This window comes from Bos grunniens, chromosome 15, assembly GCF_055505025.1.
Source record: "Bos grunniens cultivar Pamir isolate PY7600 chromosome 15, Bosgru_T2T1.0, whole genome shotgun sequence".
Classification (NCBI taxonomy): Eukaryota; Metazoa; Chordata; class Mammalia; order Artiodactyla; family Bovidae; genus Bos; species Bos grunniens.
Window position 1 is genome coordinate 61,182,267 of NC_141179.1, and position 20,565 is coordinate 61,202,831.

The following is a 20,565-nucleotide window of genomic DNA, read 5'->3' on the forward strand; positions in this document are numbered from 1 at the left end:
TTGTCTAACTAGAGCTCAAATGTTTGCCTTGCTACCTACTACAATGTACAGCTTGCAAGAATTTATACACATATATGAGCATAGCTAGGCTGGAGGAAGCACAAGCTGGAGTTAAGACTGCCAGGAGAAATATCAATAATCTCAAATATGCAGATGACATCACCCTTATGGCAGAAAGTGAAGAAGAACTAAAGAGCCTCTTGATGAAAGTGAAAGAGGAGAGTGAAGAGTTGGCTTAAAGCTCAACATTCAGAAAACAAAGATCATGGCATCTGGTCCCATCACTTCATGGCAAATCAATGGGGAAACAGTGGAAACAGTGACTGACTATTTTTGGGGGGCTCCAAAATCACTGCATATGGTGATTGCAGCCATGAAATTAAAAGATGCTTACTCCTTGGAAGGAAAGTTATGACCAACCTAGATAGCATATTGAAAAGCAGAGATATTACCTTGCCAACAAAGGTCCGTCTAGTCAAGGCTATGGTTTTTCCAGTGGTCATGTATGGATGTGAGAGTTGGACTGTGAAGAAAGCTGAGCACTGAAGAATTGATACTTTTGAACTGTGGTGTTGGAGAAGACTCTTGAGAGTCCCTTGGACTTCAAGGAGATCCAACCAGTCCATCCTAAAGGAGGTTAGTCCTGGGTGACTGATACTGAAGCTGAAACTCCAATACTTTGGCCACCTGATGCAAAGAGCTGACTCATTTGAAAAGACCCTGATGCTGGGAAAGATTGAGGGCACAAGAAGGGGACGACAGAGGATGAGATGGTTGGACGGCATCACCAACTCAATGGACATGGGTTTGGGTGGACTCAGGAAGTTGGTGATGGACAGGGAGGCCTGGCGTGCTGCAGTTCATGGGGTCCCAAAGAGTTGGACACTACTGAGTGACTGAACTGATCTGAACTGATGTGCACAGTTTGAGTTACTTCAGAGGAATATCAATAACATATTCATGGTGTTAATAGAAATGATAGATAACTTAATAGTGTATTAGTTTATTATTGATGAAACAACAAACTGCCTTGAGCTTAGTGTTTTAAATAATACAAATATATTATCTTACAATTTAGGAAATTAGAGATTTAGAGTAGGCAGGCAGACCTATGTTTCTTGTGAAGGGTCTAAAATGGAAACCTTTTCTTTTCCTTTTTTAGCCTCTATCAGCTGCCTATTTCCTTAGTTTATGACCTCATATCACTCCAACCTCTGCTTTTATGGTCATATTTCTACTCTGACTCTCCTGAATCCTGCTATCACTGATAAGAACCCTTGTGAACACACTGAACCCTCCTGATATTCCAGGAAAATTTCCTTAGCTCTAAATGCTTCTTTATGTGATATCCACACAGTCTCTTCTACCATGTAAGGTAATATATGCATAGATTCTGGGGATTAGGAGATATATATATATATATGTATATATCTTCAGTCTACTGAATACAGGTTACATAATAACCATTGTTTTCTTTTTTCACCTCCAATTTTATAAATTATAAAAAGCAAAGACCAAGTCTCATCCTCCTTCTAAGCCTTTGCAATGTCTATCATGGCACAAAGCTAGTGGCAGATGTTAAATAAAGGGTTGTCAATTCTGATCAAACTCTATACATGTCAGATTGGGGAGGACTGAATCATTCCCTCCTGTCTCAATTACACATCCCACTTTGTAGGACTATCATATACAGACCTGGTAGGCCAACACAGAAAATAGCAATAATACATCCCAGTTCATTCCCAGTAGGGTTCATCCAAGAGGTTTAATTTTGCCCCCAGCCCTACAATAATAACTTTTCTCTCATTTGCGTAGGTTACTTCATCTAATTTCTTGGGATTTTTTTAAATAAAAACCTTCCTTCTAATTCACAGTCTTCAGTTTCTTGTCTAATTAGGGAGGATACATAAGATATTTATTTCCTCCTATGAAAACAGATATCATATTTCAAACAGGTTTCCTATCAATGAACACTGTAGAAAAATCATCTCTAGTGACAAATGGTACTTTAAGGGAATAAGTTCTCTGTTTTGTTTTGCTTTTAAGCGTCACTAGGTGGTACACAATGCTACAGCTCCTTTCCTAAGGAAAAATAAAACTGTCTTCTTTTACAGTCAAACAGTCAAACAGTGGTACTCTTCCTGGGAAGTATACAAACATAAAATTCTGCACTTCAAAATAGAAACTCTCTGTGTTATAATTTGGGGGTTGCTTCTTTAATTATTTTTTTTTCCCCCAAATCAAGCTGGAGTTTTATTTAAAATGTAAAAGAAATAGTTCTTGAAATACTGATGAATAAAAGCAAAAAGATACAGTGCTGTCTTCCTACTAGTCAGCCAGCCTATCCAAGTACAGGGCAACATACAGTACTTCAGTACTGCAGAATTTCACAGTAGTTTAGTGTTAGATTATCTGTGCCTAGATTGTGTAGAGATTCTCAGTGTGTGAAAGTCTTTTCAGACAGGGATAACTTTAAATCATCCTCAGCCTTCTTTAATTATTTTAATGATACACATTTTCTTAATTCATTTCAAGGCTCCGCTGCTGTGAGTTGAGTTTTATGTTATCCTCACCAAAGCAGTCTTCATTGTCACATCAACTTAGCTATCAGAATAAAAATGAAATATGAAAACACCTCTGATCCTGAGTATCTGTAGGTCTCACACACACATACACACACACAGACACACACAGAGTGGAGTACTATGAATCAAAACAGGTGCATGCAATCTCACTTACATGTGACATCTAAAAAGGTCAAATGTATAGAAGCAAAAAGTAGAACCTTGGTAATGGAGGTGGGGAGGGGCACAGTGAGATGTTGGTAAATGTTACAAAGTTAAAGTTATGTACAATAAATAAATCTAGAGGTATAATGCACAGCATGATAAATAGAGTTAATAAACTATGTAAATTTGTTGAGATTAGATTGCTCTCGTAAACAGAAAAAGATAACTACATAAGGAGATGGGTATGTTAATTAGTTTGACTACAGTAGTAACCATTTCAGTACACATATGTGTTAAATCATCATGTTGTACACCCTGCTGCTAAGTCGCTTCAGTCGTGTCCGACTCTGTGCGACCCCATAGACGGCAGCCCACCAGGCTCCCCCGTCCCTGGGATTCTCCAGGCAAGAACACTGGAGTGGGTTGCCATTTCCTTCTCCAGTTATACACCCTAAATATATACAATTTTATTAAAAGATAAAGGTGCAGGGAGAATAAGTCTTAAATCAATCACCAAAATAATGTTACCTGTTGTTTTCCAGTCACTAAGTCATGTCCAACTCTTTGCAACCCCGTGGACTGCAGCACACCAGGTTCCCCTGTCCTTCACTATCTCCTGATGTTTGCTCAAATTCATATTCATTGAGTTGGTGATACCATCCAACCATTTCATCCTCTGTTGCCCACTTCTCTTCCTGCCCTTAATCTTTCCCAACATCAGGGTCTTTGCCAATGAATCGGCTCTTTGCATCAGGTGGCCAAAATATTGCAGTGACAGCTTCAGCGTTAGTCCCTCCAATGAATATTTGGGGTTGATTTCCTTTAGGATTGACTGGTTTGATCTCCTTGCAGTCCAAGAGACTTTGAAGAGTCTTCTCCAACACCACAATTTGAAAGTATCAATTCTTCGGCTGTCAGCCTTCTTTATGGTCCAACACTCACATCTGTACGTGACTATTGGAAAAATGATAGCTTTGACTGTACGGACCTTTGTCAGCAAAGTGATGCCTCTACCTTTTAATACGCCATCTAGTTTTGTCATAGCTTTTCTTCCAAGGAGTAAAACGGGGACTTGAAGCTAATCATTTGATTCTCTGCCACACTCCAGCCCAGAAAGTCTTTCACTGACAAAAATGCTTCCTGATACCTGAGGAATTCTACTTCCACAGATTAGCAGAAGATTCTGTGTTACACTTTGACCTTCTTCAGCTTCACTTGATTGACTCATATTCCTAATGCTCTTTTCATGCACTTTTCTGAATTGAATTAATTGTTCAGTTGGCCCAGTACTAAAACTTTTTTTTCTAAACAGGATTTTATCTAGTGGCTCTATTTCCTATTACCCAGTGTGATCATCATCCCCCAAGGAAAGTACCCATCAAGGCTTCAGTGTCATCACAGGTAACACAGGGGAGTTTATCACCGCATTTTGCCAACAGACTAAAATGCTGGATCACATAAAACTCTCCACCCTTTTCTCTACTGGAGAAAGAAAAACTCAGGGCTTAATATTGATATAATGATAAATCTTTGCAGGATAGCAAATCCTTCTTTTTTTTCTCCATTTGAAGAATATTCTATTTATATTACAGAAAAAGTATGTTATACAAAAACATACATAATATAAAATTCTAGAAAACTTAAACCTAGCTATAGAGGCCCAAATCATTTTAATTTGGAGGAAATAAACATCACATATTATAAAATGAAATAATTCCTTTCATGGCATCCTTCTTTCTAATAGATATATACATTTTCTCTAATTGCCACATCATTTAAATTTTTTAATAAATCATCATTGTAAATTATTTTTTTAAAACATATGAGCACTTACTATGAGAAAGGACCTTGTAAGTTGCATGAGAAATTGAAATTTGAACATGGGCTCTGCATACAAAGAACTGTACATAAAACCAGAGTGCAAGAAGAGAAGCCATAAACTTGTATTTTAGAATTCTGTTTCTTCATTGATTGAATTCCAAGTTGGAAGAACTACATACAATATATATATACAAGGTAGCTTCTGGGAAAGGCAGAAAGGTTAAGTCAATTTTACCACCCTTATAAATGATGAAATAATACACTGGGTACCAACCAAAAGCAGGCTAAATATATTCCATTACATTTTCCTGCAGAATTTCCATTAAAAGTACAAGAGAGAATGTATCTATCCACAAAGGAATTTGGTAGTAAAGGAAAAGTACAGTACCTTTGAGTAGAACACAGGGTTTTAAAATATCTGACCCCCACGTCTATGATCTTATGAGACAGGAAAATGTTGAGGACAGAATTATCCCCACTGAGAGTAAGACAATGCACGGAGCACAGACACTCCCACAGGGTGGCTGTCCTCCCCTTAGGGGCCGGGAGGTCTTCTACTGCAGTGATCTAGTGCCGGCCGGACTCCTACTGCTGACTCATTTGTTCAAAGCCATAATCCATTATATTTACTGTAAATGCAGCAGGAGGAAAGGTAGGAAAGGAGTTTTTACAGCTCATTTTAAGTAAATGTTTTCAGAGAGAAAAGTGAGATGTCCCATCCCCCATCTATCTTTTTCTCTCCCTCTCTTTCTCCCTCCTTCATTTCTCTGTCTCAGACACAAAGACTGCATACTTACTTCATATATGTATTTTCCTGAGAACAAAGAATAAAAGTCATATACAGCTACCCAAAAGGTCTCAAGGTGAGACAAGACCTAAAGCTGCTTGTCTAGAAGTCATAAACCTGTATGATGCTCCCAAAGCCCTTGTTTTTGCAAAGCTCATGAAACATTGATTGAATGGAATGTCTATGGGAAAAGAAATAGAGCCTCACATTTAGTGTCTAGGTGAACTTTCAAATCAGGACAGCTGTTACATTTCTACCCTAATCCTTAATAGCCACGTGCACTTAAGCTACCTATTTCTCTTCTATAAACCTCCAATTTCTCTCGACTAAAACAAAGATGATAATACCTTACAGAATTATTATGAGTTAAGCTGAGATGGTGATATCATAGCATCTAGGGTCTAGTGCCTAGTATGCAATAAGTGCTCAAAAAGTGTTGATTTTTTGAAAGGAAATAATTGAGCAAATATAATATGGAAAAGATTTCTAAAATCTGTTCATTCCCTCTTCGGCCTTAGCAAGTAGTGATTTGTGATCTAGCAAGTTCTCAGAGTTATCCAACCAAGCCAGAACTATAAGTATCAAAGGATCAGACACTGGACTTGACATGTAGTCAGAACCACTGCTCTTTCTTCTTTCCCTCACTCCCTCCTTCCTTCTTTCCTAACAGGTCTACATTGAGCAGCTCTGCTGTGATTAGGCTACCTCATGTGTTTGTGGTTAAGAAAGTAAAACACAGTTCATGCTTCAGGAAACTCACAGTCAAAGTCTACTGCAGAAAAGAGAGAAGTAAAATATCAGTTGTGAACTGGGAAATCAGCTTATGACATGTGTTTTCTAAGTTATTGCTGAATCAGAATGGGAGGCTGAGGAGATAGTCTTGTGAGCAGTGATGGATATAGCAAGCCCGTGCAAAATACATGGATATTCAAAGAGTATGCAAATACAACACATAACACCTTCAGTCTTAAATAAGCCTTCCTAAAGCCATTTGTACATGGGGAAATACTTTCCTAAACTGGCCCATGAAGCACAAGAATTTTCAAAGTCAGATTCTCAAGTTAGTCCTCAACTCAAAAAAAAAAAGTTGTTTAATTTAGAGCTTTATAAAATTCACAAAAGGCTTCTCTAAGAATGAGTGAGCTCTCCCTGTGAAATGAGAATGACCTACATTTCACTCAAGAGTTGAACTAGAAAAACTAATAAAACAAACTATGAAAGATTAACAGTGTGATTCCAAGAAGTTTCACTTCTCTCCTCTCTAAGAAACTGATTAAAATCTTTAGCAGGCCAATGTTTTAGCACTGTTTTGATTTCTCTTCTTGCATTTTCCACGTTTTTCTGTTGCATACTGTTCTTTTGGTTTGCCAGACTAAGGTGATATTACTTTCTTGAACTGGGATTGTTCCTACTATTTCCAGATACTTTCCATCTCTGTGACCATGACACCATTTGTCTTGTGTGTTAGGAGCTCAGTCATGTCTGACTCTTCGCGACCCCATATACTGTAGAATGCCAGGGTCCTCTGTCCACGCAATTCTTCAGGCAAAAATACTGGAGTGGGTAGCCATTCACTTCTCCAGGAAATTTTTCTGAACTTGGATCTCCTGCCTTGCAGGCAGATTCTTTACCATCTGAGCCACCAGAGAAGCCCTTAAACAAACCATACACTTTCCCTCAAAATAAACAAACCAGATCCTTTTCCCCAAATTTATTTCTATGTCTATATAGTCTTCCTAGTTTGTGCCTCTTTAATGCACTTTCAGTAGAGCTGGAAGAAGTGCTTCTGAATTAGAGGCCAAACTAAAAACTTCTCCACCATTGTGCAGAAATATGGATACTTATATTCAAGTAGTTAGAATTCTTAGTATCTGACTTAACCTCACCCTTGTTGACAACCCACTACTGAGTGAAATATACAAGAACAGGAAAGAAAAGAAACACATGGATTGGTTCAGAGCTGCATAGCCTTCATTATGCTGGGATGTGGAGGGTTTTGTAGGAGGTAGGTAATGAAAGTCTGAAGGGAAAGCCTGCAGTTGAAGCTGTTGGGCCATGTGAGACACGCCATGGAGTTAGGCTCAGCCCTAGGTGTAGTGGGGATGCAAAACTGACTCAAAACTAAACCTTCTCCAAGACTTTTACATTTTAATTCCCAATTTAGTGAAGATTTAGCAAGATAGGCACATTCAGACACTGCTACTCAAAGTACGGTATGGTATCAAGATTTCTGAAGAGTCACTCAACAAAATATATCAAAATTACTTTAACAATCCATAACCTTTGGTCAAGATATTTCATTATGAGGTATTTATTCTGAGAAAAAAATGTAGATATATACAGAAAGATCTGTTAGTATATACAAGGATCTATGTATGTACAATGTATTCATTATAATGTAGCTAAAAATAGGGAAACATTCAAAATAACCAAAATACTTATTAACCGTCTTAAAGATCTAAATTACAATTTATCTATGTAATAGAATGTGATGTGCTATTATAAGGGGCTTCCCAGGTGGCCCAGTGATAAAGATTCGCCTGCCAATACAGGAGATGCAAGAGATGAGAGTTCAATCCCTGGTTGGGAAGATCCCCCGGAGGAGGAAATGGCAACTCACTCCAGTATTCTTGGCTGGAAAATCCCATGGACAGAGGAACCTGGTGGGCTACAGTCCAAAATGTTGCAAAGAGTCAGACACAACAGAGCAACTGAGCACAGCACAGAAATACATATGCATTTTCAATGGGGCTTAAAATTGCTGCTTTGCAGGGGTGAAAAAAATCTTGTTCTTTGTATAAAACACAAGTGTATATTTAGTACATAAACAGATATGCAGTACATCTGTGGTATTAAACTCATATGGGGGGAGAAATTTGTAGGGGAAATGTCTTAAGAAGCTTCTTTGCAGAACAATAATGGACCAAAGCTTGAGAAATGATACTGTGGAAGAAAATCTATTGACAAAGAAAATATTCCTGATAAATAATTATAATAACCACAGTAATCTTTGGTGCTGTTTTTATAACAATAGCTAATCAAATGAGCCCCATGGTATGTGCTTTAACATGAACAATGTGGTTTAATTCTCAGAAAGGACTTATGAGGTGTTATTACGCCCACTTTAGAAATGAGGAAATGGAAATTTAGAAAGGCTTTCATTTTCCCCAGATGAGAAAACTGAGGGTCAAAAAGGTGATGAAATTTACCCAATGTAATACAACAGTAAAGGATTCAGACCCCAGTCTAGATTTGTCTGAATCTATTCTATTCACTTTTAGCCATTATGCAGGTTTCTAAATGGTGGCATTATGTACAAGCACTTACACATACATGCACACACGGATGAATGAATGAAAGCATGCAAATCAAATTATTAATAAAAATCCATTCAAGTTTAAGTGCTTAACTCTCTTTGGCTTTTCATTGTTACCAAGTTTTCTGAGTAGAGCACATATTATTATTAATATTAAAGAATAAACTGAAAATGCTATATAATCAACCTTGGCCTCAAGGAACCTTCAGATAATTAGAAGGGAGAAGACATGAAATCAAATAGTGATGATGTTAGTAGATTAAGTCCCACTTCAGTCATTCACCACCTGTATTCCTCGAGCAAGTTCCCTAAACTTTCTTTGAATCTTAGCTAATAAATAGAAATGAGAAAATCTCTGAGGGTGAATGTGGAAAGTGTCATAAAATAAATGGAAAGTAAGCTTCTTTCGTCCTCCAGTCTCACTCTCAGGGCCCAGATGCCTTTGGTACCAAGGCTTCAGAGGTCGTAGTGTGCAAAGTAGGGTACTATGGACATAAAAGTGACCTTGAAGGCCAGGCAGACGGATCTGGACTAAATCTTGCCAATGCGCTCTTGAATTAACCCCTAATAACAGTGGGCTCCATTTCTCCCTTCCCTTTCCTTTTCTTATCTTTCCTTTCGGCCTTCTGCCCTATAGGAGAACAGGCTATGAGATTTTAAAAGTTAACCTCAGGGTTCATATTAATTGAATTTTTCCTTTATTGCTTGCTGTAAAGATTGCTAGAGATGTCTCCTGTGTTGAAGGATTTATTAGCAGGGAAAATGGCATATTTTGCAGCCTGCCAGCAGAATTCAAAGCAGCCTGGCACCTGCCTTGTTCGATTAATAAGCAAGTAAGGGTTTTATCTGAGTGCACATTCCCCTTCCCCTCTCCTTATCCACCTTGAACAATCATTAGAGCCAGACGGGTTCTGTTCTAAGCTCCTGGGAAAGGCTTCCTTCCAAAGTCATCCTTCTCTGGACCTCCACTTGTTGTGTCCCTCCTTGGGCAGATGGTGTCTGGAAGGCATGATTGATAAACATGTTTAAATATAGAAGGCAATCTTTCCTGTGTGCCAAGCAATTACTCAACATCACAGATAGGCCTGCCACGGGCCAACAAAATAGCTATAGTTTATGATTTAACACGATGAAGAAATGGAAAATTATTAAGAAACCATCAAATGTCAGTGTGAAAGCAAATTCTAGAAAACATTTACCAGTCACCATTCATAAGCAAAGCTATCAAAATATAGGGAGGCTGAAAGTCACCTTGCCTTTTCCACACACTGTAGATTCACAATTTGGAGAGATTCATCTCTCTTTGAGGAAAATGGTTCTACTACGAAGCACATTTTACTACCAAACTACATCTCTTCATCAGACCCTGATAATTTCCTTCCCTGTACCTGACCTGAATGTGCATGATAATTGTCAGTGTCATGATGTCTTTGACATTGCAAGTGTCAGGTGCTGTGCTAAGCACTTCACATTTACATGCAAAGTCTTGTTTAATCCCTAGGGCAAGCACATGGGTGAGTACTATTCTCTCCCAAATAGTAGCTATAGAAATTAAAGCTTAGGAAGGTTCAGTTACTTAAGATAACAGAGCTGATAAGTGCTAGTGACAGAATTTATGTCAAGGGCTGTCTGACTCTAAATTCTATGCTTGTTCCTTGGGGCTAAGCTGATCATCCATTCACTAGAATCTACTTCACCTGAATGCAGGGCTCTCCTAGGACTTGTCATCACAAATAGTACAGCCCTACCCTATCAGCTTCTCTAAGCCTGAGTTGTGGCTGCATAACAAAAAGACACAGCAGGATCCTATATGACCCACCCCCAGAGTGATGGAAATAGAAGCAAATATAAACAAATGGGACCTAATTAAACTTAAAAGTTTTTGCACAATGAAGGAACCCATAAGCAAAGTGAAAAGACAGCCTTTGGAATGGGAGAAAATAATAGCAAACGAAGCAACTGACAAATAATTAATCTCAAAAATATACAAGCAGCTCATGCAGCTCAATTCCAGAAAAATAAACGACCCAATCAAAAAATGGGCCACAGAACTAAACAGACATTTCTCCAAAGAAGACATACAGATGGCTAACAAACACATGAAAAGATGCTCAACATCACTCGTTATCAGGGAAATGCAAATCAAAACCACAGCGAGGTACCATCTCATGCCAGTCAGAATGACTGCTATCAAAAAGTCTACAAACAATATATGCTGGAGAGGGTGTGGAGAAAAGGGAAACCTCTTACACTGTTGGTGGGAATGCAAACTAGTATAGCCACTATGGAGAACAGTGTGGAGATTCCTTTAAAAACTGGAAATAGAACTGCCTTATGACCCAGCAATCCCACTGCTGGGCATACACCCTGTGGAAACCAGAATTGAAAGAGACACATGTACCCCAATGTTCATTGCAGCACTGTTTATAATAGCCAGGACACAGAAGCAACCTAGATGTCCATCAGCAAACAAATGGATAAGAAAGCTGTGGTACATATACACAATGGCATATTACTCCGCTATTAAAAAGAACACATCTGAATCAGTTCTATGAGGTAGATGAAACTGGAACCTATTATATAGAGTGAAGTAAGTCAGAAAGAAAAACACCAATACAGTATATTAACACATATATATGGAATTTCCCTAGAGAAGGAAATGGCAACAAACTCCAGTATTCTTTCCTGAAGAATCCCAAGGACAGAGGAGGCTGGCAGGCTACAGTCCATGGGGTCGTAAGAGTCGGATACAACTTAGCAACTAGATCACCATCATGTGGAATTTAGAAAGATGGTAATGATGACCCTATATGAGAGACAGCAAAAGAGACACAGATATAAAGAACAGACTTTTGGACTCTGTGGGAGAAGGCGAGGATGGGATGATCTGAGAGAATAGCACTGAAACATATATATTACCATATGTAAAATAGATCACCAGTCTAAGTTCAATGCATGAAACAGGACACTCAAAGCTGGTGCACTGGGATGACCCTGAGGGATGGGATGGGGAGGGAGGTGGGGGCAGGGGGGGTGGGGTTCAGGATGGGGAACACATGTACACCTGTGGCTGATTCAAGTCAATGTATGGCAAAAACCACTGCAATATTATAAAGCAATTAGCCACCAATTAAAATAAATAATTTTAAAAATAAAAATGAGCCCTTAGAGGAGCAAAAAAAAAGTATATATATATATACTCCAATATATATATATTGGAGAGGACCTTTCCAGGCATAGCAATAACTTCAACATTCCAAGAGTAAACTATGGCCACTACATATTATTTACTCAGAGAAAAGGGTAGACTGACCCATTTAATTTGGAAAATAGAATAATATTCTAATGAAAGCTACAACAAAAAGATCAAAACCAGAGGAAGGAATTTTGGTTTAGACTAAGTGAACCATAGTCTAAACCCCAAGACAGCCCTCCCCACCAACAGGAAAGTGCTTATGGCCACAGTAATAGAGGTTTGAAAAGAAACAAGACGTACCCAGTGAGATGAAACAGGGTCAGATTCAAATTAAATAGGAAAACTTTTTGACATCCCATTCTTTCTTATTTTTTTTCTTTTTTTGCATGGAGTAGCACTGGGTACATTTCTCAGAGTTAGCATAAGGAGACATGGATAATTATCATGAAGAGGTGAATGATCAATAGGGAGCAACAGAAATTTTATGAGATGAAAAAGTTCTGCCATGTAATACTTTATCAAAAAATAGTTAAATGAAGGATGTATGTGTATCTACATATTTATGGTCATAAACACAGAAGGAGCTGAAAATGCAAACGAAGTCTTATATCTCCATTCATTTTTACAACCAAAGACATCACAGTAAAAGTGAGTCTAGCAACGCTGGTTTCTTTATGAGGCTTCTCTGCATCATCTTCCACCAGGGAATGTGAAACTTCATAATATGATGATCCCTTCATAGTTTAATTAATCTGGAGAAAAAGCTTTGGAAATCACTTGTGAACTGGTAGCCCTATTAACAATAGCCAATGCTTATTAAACATTTAGTGTGTATCTTTCAGCATGCTAAACCTTTGACAGAGCATTACAACAATCTTGCGGGTGGAAGGTATCATTACACCTACTTTACAGATGAAAGTAAGTTTAGGGAGGCTAAGTAACTTATTCAGAGTCAAAAGCTAGGACTTGAGCCCAGGTCTGCCCTGCTCTAATCCCTTACTTTTAGCAGTCATTCTATTGGTAGTTTTCTGATTTTAATATTTGTTTTTACCCATCTATCAGGGCAGTGAGTATTTTTCTCCAAAGATGCCAACAGAGCACACGATGACTCTGAAACAAATACCCAATCCTTTCAAATATAGGGCTTTGCACAATCACTTAATGACAAGAATTTACAATAAATAATTCAAAATGTGACATAAAATATCCTATTTGTAAGAGTGACCAAAAATATAAATGGCTAATTATAAAATTGTTTAAATAAGGAGGATCTGTTAAAAAAAATTCCCAACTTTCTTTTCCCAATCAGATCAGATCAGATCAGTTGCTCAGTCGTGTCCGACTCTTTGCGACCCCATGAATCACAGCACGCCAGGCCTCCCTGTCCATCACCAACTCCCGGAGTTCACTCAGACTCATGTCCATTGAGTCAGTGATGCCATCCAGCCATCTCATCCTCTGTCGTCCCCTTCTCCTCTTGCCCCCAATCCCTCCCAGCATCAGTCTTTTCCAATGAGTCAGCTCTTCGCGTGAGGTGGCCAAAGTACTGGAGTTTCAGCTTTAGCATCATTCCTTCCAAAGAAATCCCAGGGCTGATCTCCTTCAGAATGGACTGGTTGGATCTCCTTGCAGTGCAAGGGACTCTCAAGAGTCTTCTCAAACACCACAGTTCAAAAGCATCAATTCTTTGGCGCTCAGCCTTCTTCTTTTCTCAAAGGTCATAACATAACAGAGATAGAGACTATGTTCCTAGAAGAGAGTGACTTCATTTTGAAACGATTACGCTCTTTCCAAATTAATGAAGATATTTCATGAAATTGTAATCAAAAGTCCAGTAAGATTATCCAAAAAGCCCCTAAAATAGGCTAAAAGAAAGATCCAGGAATTCATCTGGTAGAATAAACTAATAAAAACAAAATTTTAAAATTTCCCCAGAGGAATTGGGCAGAGAAATAGGCAAAACAAAAGGCTTCAACATACTCCCTTGCTACCTGTTTAACCTTAAGCATTTACTTAAACTCTCAGTGCCTCTGGTTTTCTTACCTGTAAGTGGGTGATATAATGGCACCCACTATTATTAAGTGTTATTTGCAGTAATAAAGAACAGTATGTCCTCAATAAGCAAAGTCCATTTGGTGGATTGGGCTCTTCAGGCGGCGCTAGTGGTAAAGAAGCTGATTGCCAATGCAGCATTAACAGACACAGGTTCAATCCCTGGGTCAGGAAGACCCCCTGGAGGAGGACCCACTCTAGTATTCTTGCCTGGAGAATCTCATGGACAGACGAGCCTGGCAGGTTACAGTCCATAGGGTTGCGCAGAGTCAGACACGACTGAAGCAATCTATCAAGCACGCACATTTAGTGGATTATGTGCAAAAACACTTGTAAAGCACTTTACAGTTTGACTATCACAGAATAAGCACTCAGTAAATGTTAGCTGCTATTGTCATAATTTTTATATTATGATAGTTGCTAATAACACATAGCAAATCTATTCATTCATTTGATCAAGGAAAATGTTAATTGAATAGGTACGGCATAACAGCCCAATCTAATTCTAAATGTTGGGGAAATGATAGTGAAGCAGAGACAAGGCTTACACAGAACTTACATTCTAGTGTGGGAGACAATTAACAAGTATACAAACTGTCCACTAAAAAATATAGTTCACAATCTAAAAGTAGAGAGTTATTTTATTTGGTGGGAATGTTTAGAACTTCAAGCCAGGGAGACATCATCTCAGTAGGTCTGAGAAAACTGCTCCAAGGAGGCAGAGGGGAAAGTGAGGCTGTACACAAGTTTGCTACAAAGGGAGCAGGCAGTCTGATCGTCAAAGATTATCAAGTTAAGGAATTTAGCATTCTTCATATGGAAAGATGCAAGCCTCTGGGCTCACTGAATTCATTCCTTTCATATGCACCTCACCTATTTGGGGCCAATCCTGTTTCCTTGTTTATCTTCCTTCTTGGATTCCCCCTGCACCTCAGCAATCCACTGAATGGATCACAGTTTTGGGAGCCCCCATTTACATTTCTTGCCTGGGAAATCCCATGGACAGAGGAGCCTGGCAGGCTACATTCCATGGGGTCGCAAAGAGTCGAACTGAGCTACTAACACTTTCACTTTCATTCACTTTTGGAGGCCAGAAATCGCTAGTGGCTGTGACATTTCTTGTTTATTAATATGTCAGGGGATATTTTCATTTCAGAAAGCAAACAGACAAGTAATTTTGGGCATGACTAAGTCCTGGGGAGAAAATACAATAAAGTCACAGGCCCAGTAGCAATAGAAAGTGAAAGTGAAAGTCATTCAGTTGTGTCTGACTCTTTGCAACCCCATGAACTATACGGTCCATGGAATTCTCTAGGTCAGAATACTGGAGTGGGTAGCCTTTCCCTTCTCCAGGGGATCTTCCCAACCCAGGGATCAAATCCAGGTCTCCCACATTGCAAGCGGATTCTTTACCAGCTGAGCCACAGGGGAAGCCTGGTAGTGGTAGGGGAGCAGTCTTTAAGATAGAGTGGTCAGTGAACACTGGGGTGCGTGTATCTTTTTGAATTATGTTTTTCTCTGAATATATGCCCCATAGGCGGATTGCTGGGTCATATGGTAGTTCTGTTTTTAGTTTTTTAAGGAAATCCATAGTGTTCTCCATAGTGTTGTAACAATTTACATTCCTACCAACAGTGCAAAAGAATTCCTTTTTTTCCCACATCTTCTCCAGCGTTTTATTATTTGTATATTTTTTGATAAAAATAAATATTGTATATTAATGCATATGTGTGGAATCTAGAAAAAATGGTATAGATGATCTTATCTGCAAAGCAGAAATAGAGACATAGATGTAGAGATCAAATATATGAATACCAAGGGGGAAAGGAGGGAATGGGATGAACTGGGAGATTGGGATTGACATATATACACTATTGATCAAGTCAAGTGAAAGTCGCTCAGTCGTTTCCTACTCTTTGCAACTCCATTGACTATACAGTCCAAGGAATTCTCCAGACCAGGATACTGGAGTGGGTAGCCTTTCCCTTCACCAGGGGATCTTCCTAACCCAGGGATCGAACCCAGATCTCCCACATTGCAGGCAGATTCTTTACCAGCTGAGCTGCCAGGGAAGCCCCACACTGTTGATACTATGTATAAAATAAATCACTAATAATGAGAACCTGTATAGCACAAGAACTCTACTCAAGGCTCTGTGGTGACCTAAAGAGAAAGGAAATTCCAAAAAGAGGGGATACATATATGTATATTGTTGTACAGTAGAAACTAACACAACATTTTAAAGCAACTATACTCCAATAAAAATTCATTTCATAAAAGACATAGGGGTCAGTAAGGCTCTTTGAAAGAGATGAGGAAAAAGCCATATAGTAATTGAGGGAGGGGCTTTCCAAGCAAAGGAATCAAAACTGAAGGAGGAACCAACTTGGGGTGTAAAGGAAGAGTAAAAAGGACAGTGTGGATGAAGAGAAGTGATCAGGAAAGAGTGGAGATTGTGGTGACCCAAGGACGAAAGAGCAGATAAAACCAAGGAGGGTCTTGGAATGCAGGAACAGAAAAACCAGACCCTTATCATCCTTCCCTCCCCCATGTTGTAACTATTAATGGAACAGTATAACCTGTCTCCCCTCCTACCCCACAGGGAGAAGGTATTTATCCTACTCTTCCCCACCCAGTATACATGCCTCATCCAATCAGCAAATGACCCGCAAGACCCCTATCCCACTCCTTGTACCCTGGGTATAAAAGTGGACTAAATACCCCTATTCAATGTCAGTTCTCCCTTGAGCTGGCCCACTGTTCTAACAGCGTCTCCCACTCTAATAAATTTTATTTCCCTCTTATTCTGTCTCATGTCTGGAAATTCTTTTCCAACCCGTGCCCAGACCACGACATCTTTGGTGGCCTGTACAGGGAATTTGGGGTCTTTTCCCCCATCTCCTCCCTTTTCCTTTTTCATAGGGACCCTCTGTGAACAGGCAAGTGCTGTGGAAGCAGCTGAGGAACTCTGGCCAGGGTTATCCTCTGGTATGTCCCAAAGGCCCCACTGCTCACTGAGCCCCAGTAGTTGCTGCCCAAATGGGTGAGGGTCTCTCCTTTGTCTCCTTTCCAACTGAGGACTAGGCCAAGCAATATTGTGTAGGCATGGGTCAGGCACTTGAAAAACCATTAGGGCGCTTGCCGCATGAAGACTCCCTTGTTAAGGATAAGGGGGACATGGAACAGATCATTCCACAAGGCATCTGCCCCCAGCAAGACAACTTCCATGCACCGTGTCAGGCCCAGAGTGGTTGAAGGAAACCGGAGACCATCATCCCCTGGCCACCACCTCCCTGATGGGATTGTGAGGCGGATTCCTCAGTCTTCTTCCCTGTCACTTTCATTTCTTTTCATTTCAGTCTGGATTGATTTACAGGAGCCTAGATGTTGCCTTTGAGCCATCCCAAGAGTACCTTCCACATTTCAGGGAATCGCCAAAAGGTGAGTCACCTGGCTGCTCCCAGGAACCTCTTTCTCTGCCTGGTCACAAGGTACCTTAGCTGCTCGGTTCTCAGAGGTCACCTCTCACTGTCGGACTCGACTGTTGGGACGGTTGGCCATTTTGTGCCATTAGTTACACGGAGACATCACTGAGACAAAAAGGGGCGACTTTTTGCCAGTTGGTGACTCTCAGTACCCCATTCTATGGTACACAGGCTAAGGATGGGTTCTGATATGTCTCAGGGGCCTCTCTCAGACTCATCCCTTGGCCACATTCTCAGAAACTGGAAATTCTGACCCTGCAAAAGGCCTGGCCGCAACACAAACTGGGGGACACTCCCCCCCAAAAAATGGCTTCTGAATGGCACACTAGCTTTTGCCAAAAGAGGGAAAGGACTCAGAATTTCCTTATGTTCTGTTGCTTCCCCATCTCCTTCCCGCCTCTGTCTCTCTTCATCAGATTTCCTAGACGACCCCTACTCAACCTTTCATATCCAAATGATCGCTAGGAAAGGATTCTGAGGTTCCCTTTGGTCCAAGTCTTTCTCCTATATTCAAAAGCCTGAAGGAAAAAACTCCCTTAACATTCTAAAGAATCCCCTTCTAACTATGCTTCTCTCTCAGGTGGAGAGGGAACAAAGTTTCCCCCCTTCCTGAGCATCCTAAAGAATTCCCTTCTAACTACTCCTGTTTCTCAGGGTAGGCGAGGACCAAGCTTCTCCACTCCTGCAAATTCCCTTAACCCTTCAGATTCTTCTGATGGGACAGAGACCTCACTTCGCACCAGAGGGACAATCTAAGATTTTGATCAGCTGATCTGCCCCTGATATCAGAGTCAATTTGAGCACTATTTGGTCTATATTTTAACTATAAACCTATGACTACAGAAAGGAAAGATGACTTTTTGACACAGGGTGGCCATGATATTCTTTAGACTCTAGAGAAAACTGGTTAAAATGATTTTTTTTTCCTTGGAAACTGCAAAACCTGTTCTTTTTGCATATGCAATCAAAAACAACTAGCTTGTTTAAAGGCCTGCCTAGGGGAAAGCTTGAAATTAACCCTTTCCATGTCTTTGAAATACACAGCCCACTCTGTCTGAGACCTCATCCTTAGACAAATTAGAACTCCAATCCAAAAAAAAAAAAGGGTCAAAGAGACATTTTAAATCTCAAGCAGAAAACTATGAGATCTCTGTCTGTCTGTCTGGATTTATGTATGTCTCAGTGTGTGTCATTTGGTCTTTCTGATAATATTGCTGAAGTTGTAAATGAGTTCTAGTTTAATTGACCTAAAGAAAAGTAAGTGCTTACAAATCAGACAATTCTAAATACAAGAAATAATTAACCTAATTGAATATCAGATTCACATGAACTGGGAAATAATCAATATTAAATATCTGGTATTACTGTTTGTTTGCTAATCTAATATAGACATGTCATTAACATTAAGCATAATATTTTCATTGTGCCTAGGTTTATTATAAGTCAGATAGTGTTATATTGTTGTATCTGGTATAAGTTTGTCAGCAAGGAAAGTAACTCAAGTGAAGAAACTTTTTAAAAAAAGAAAAATATAAATGAGACAAGAGCTTTTAGATAAACTATTAAGAATAATTATACTTTAGAAATGTCTGTCTAAAATAGTCTCTCTAGATTTTGGTAACCTGAATTTCTAGGGTTGTGCTAAACTAAGTGACAGAAGTTTATTGAATAGCTAGGTCATTTCCAAGTAAAATAAGATTCTGAAACATTTGCTACTTAACACTAACTTCCTCTTACACAGAAACTAAAGAGATTTTGGACTATTAATGAATAATGTTTGGTCCCATCCTGAGATGTTCTCTAGAATTTTTTTTTTTTTAATTATCACTGGTATTTATGTTCACCAGTCTATAGAATGCTAATATAAAGATCAGTTCTTGGTTGCTTAAGGAAAGTAGGATGTGTGTTTTCAGTAAAGAAGGTATGAAGAATGAAATTACATTTTATGAAAGGAAAAGGAAATAGGTCTGACTTATAGGTGGCTCTTTCAGGATGGGAGAACAAAGTAATGGGTACAGAAAGTGATAAGAAGGTTTGATGAAAAGTGCACCCCAGCGGAAGAGTTTTGTGTATAAATACAAGTTTTCTTGAGATGTTGAACTGCCTTTGATCATGGATTTTAAGTTTCTTTACCTCTGAAGTGATCTGTTCTATGTTTACCTTTGAAATCTTCTTTCTTACTTTGGCTAAGTGAATGTATTGTTTCGCAGTGATCTATATGATTCTGACTGTTATAAACCCTTTTGATATTTACCGACAAAACTTCCTAAATAACAACTTCTAGCTAACTTTGGGATGCTTGAGAGGGCCCCTGAGACATCCCAAAGAGCTATTTAACTGCCCGAGTTCATTTAACATGTTAAATTACATGGGAAGTATTGTTAGAGGAGTGATGAATCTTCTCAGGTTAAATTGTATGGTTGATGTTACTAATATAGATATCTTGGAAATTGTGTGTTTCGTGAAAATCTGATCCGTGTCACGGCACCATAGATATCACGCGAGTGTACGCTCCTCGGTTTTTGTCTCGTCACAACAAAGATTTGAAGTGACGGATATTAAAGCCCCCTCAGTGTGTCACAGCTCTCAGGTCTTGGACAGACCATGTTATAGCTCTCAGGTCTCGAACGGACCATGTTATAGCTCTTAGACAAATCAGTGTTACAGCTCAGTGTTACAGTTCTATTTTATTTAGAAGATAGCAGGAAAATCCATCTTCAAGGCGTGAGGGCACGTGATCCAAAGACACAGAGAGAAGAGCGCCCCAGCACGCAGGAGAGAAAGAGAGAGAGAGCGAGCTTTGGCTCTTCTTTTTATATGTTTTTCTCTCCCTGGGCCTGTCCTGTGTAAATTGGGCTAGCCAGGAGTGTTGTTTGTTTTACCTGAGGTCCTCACTCCGGACCTTCCTTTGTTCTATTTTCGCGGGCTTTTCCCTTCCTTGTCTTTTAGCCACCACCATTTTGGACTCCTTTTCCCTATTCTACCTACCTAACATTCTGATAAAATGTTTTCAGTTATAATTCTAGTTATCATGTTAAAGTGTTACAAGTCTCAGCAGTAACCAGGCTACTTTGTCAACTGCAATTTCATTCAATTTTAAACATGCCTTCTATGGTTTCACTCTCATGCCTTTAGAAAAATACTGCTAGTTCAAGATTTATGAAAAAGGATTTTCTAAG

The 20,565-nt window shown here is 39.3% G+C and overlaps 1 protein-coding gene across 2 annotated transcripts in view; it reads right to left on the bottom strand.

Moving 5' to 3' along the window:
• The window catches only part of KCNA4 (potassium voltage-gated channel subfamily A member 4), a 318,801-nt gene that overhangs the window by 230,682 nt on the left and 67,554 nt on the right, over positions 1–20,565 (bottom strand). The window contains exon 3 of one of the 2 annotated variants that reach the window (XM_086338599.1): positions 9,536–9,652. The exons of the other annotated variant lie outside the window; for it this stretch is intronic. The gene's annotated coding sequence lies outside the window, so the exon portion shown is untranslated. The remainder of the gene's footprint in view (positions 1–9,535; positions 9,653–20,565) is intronic. 2 annotated transcript variants of the gene reach the window in all.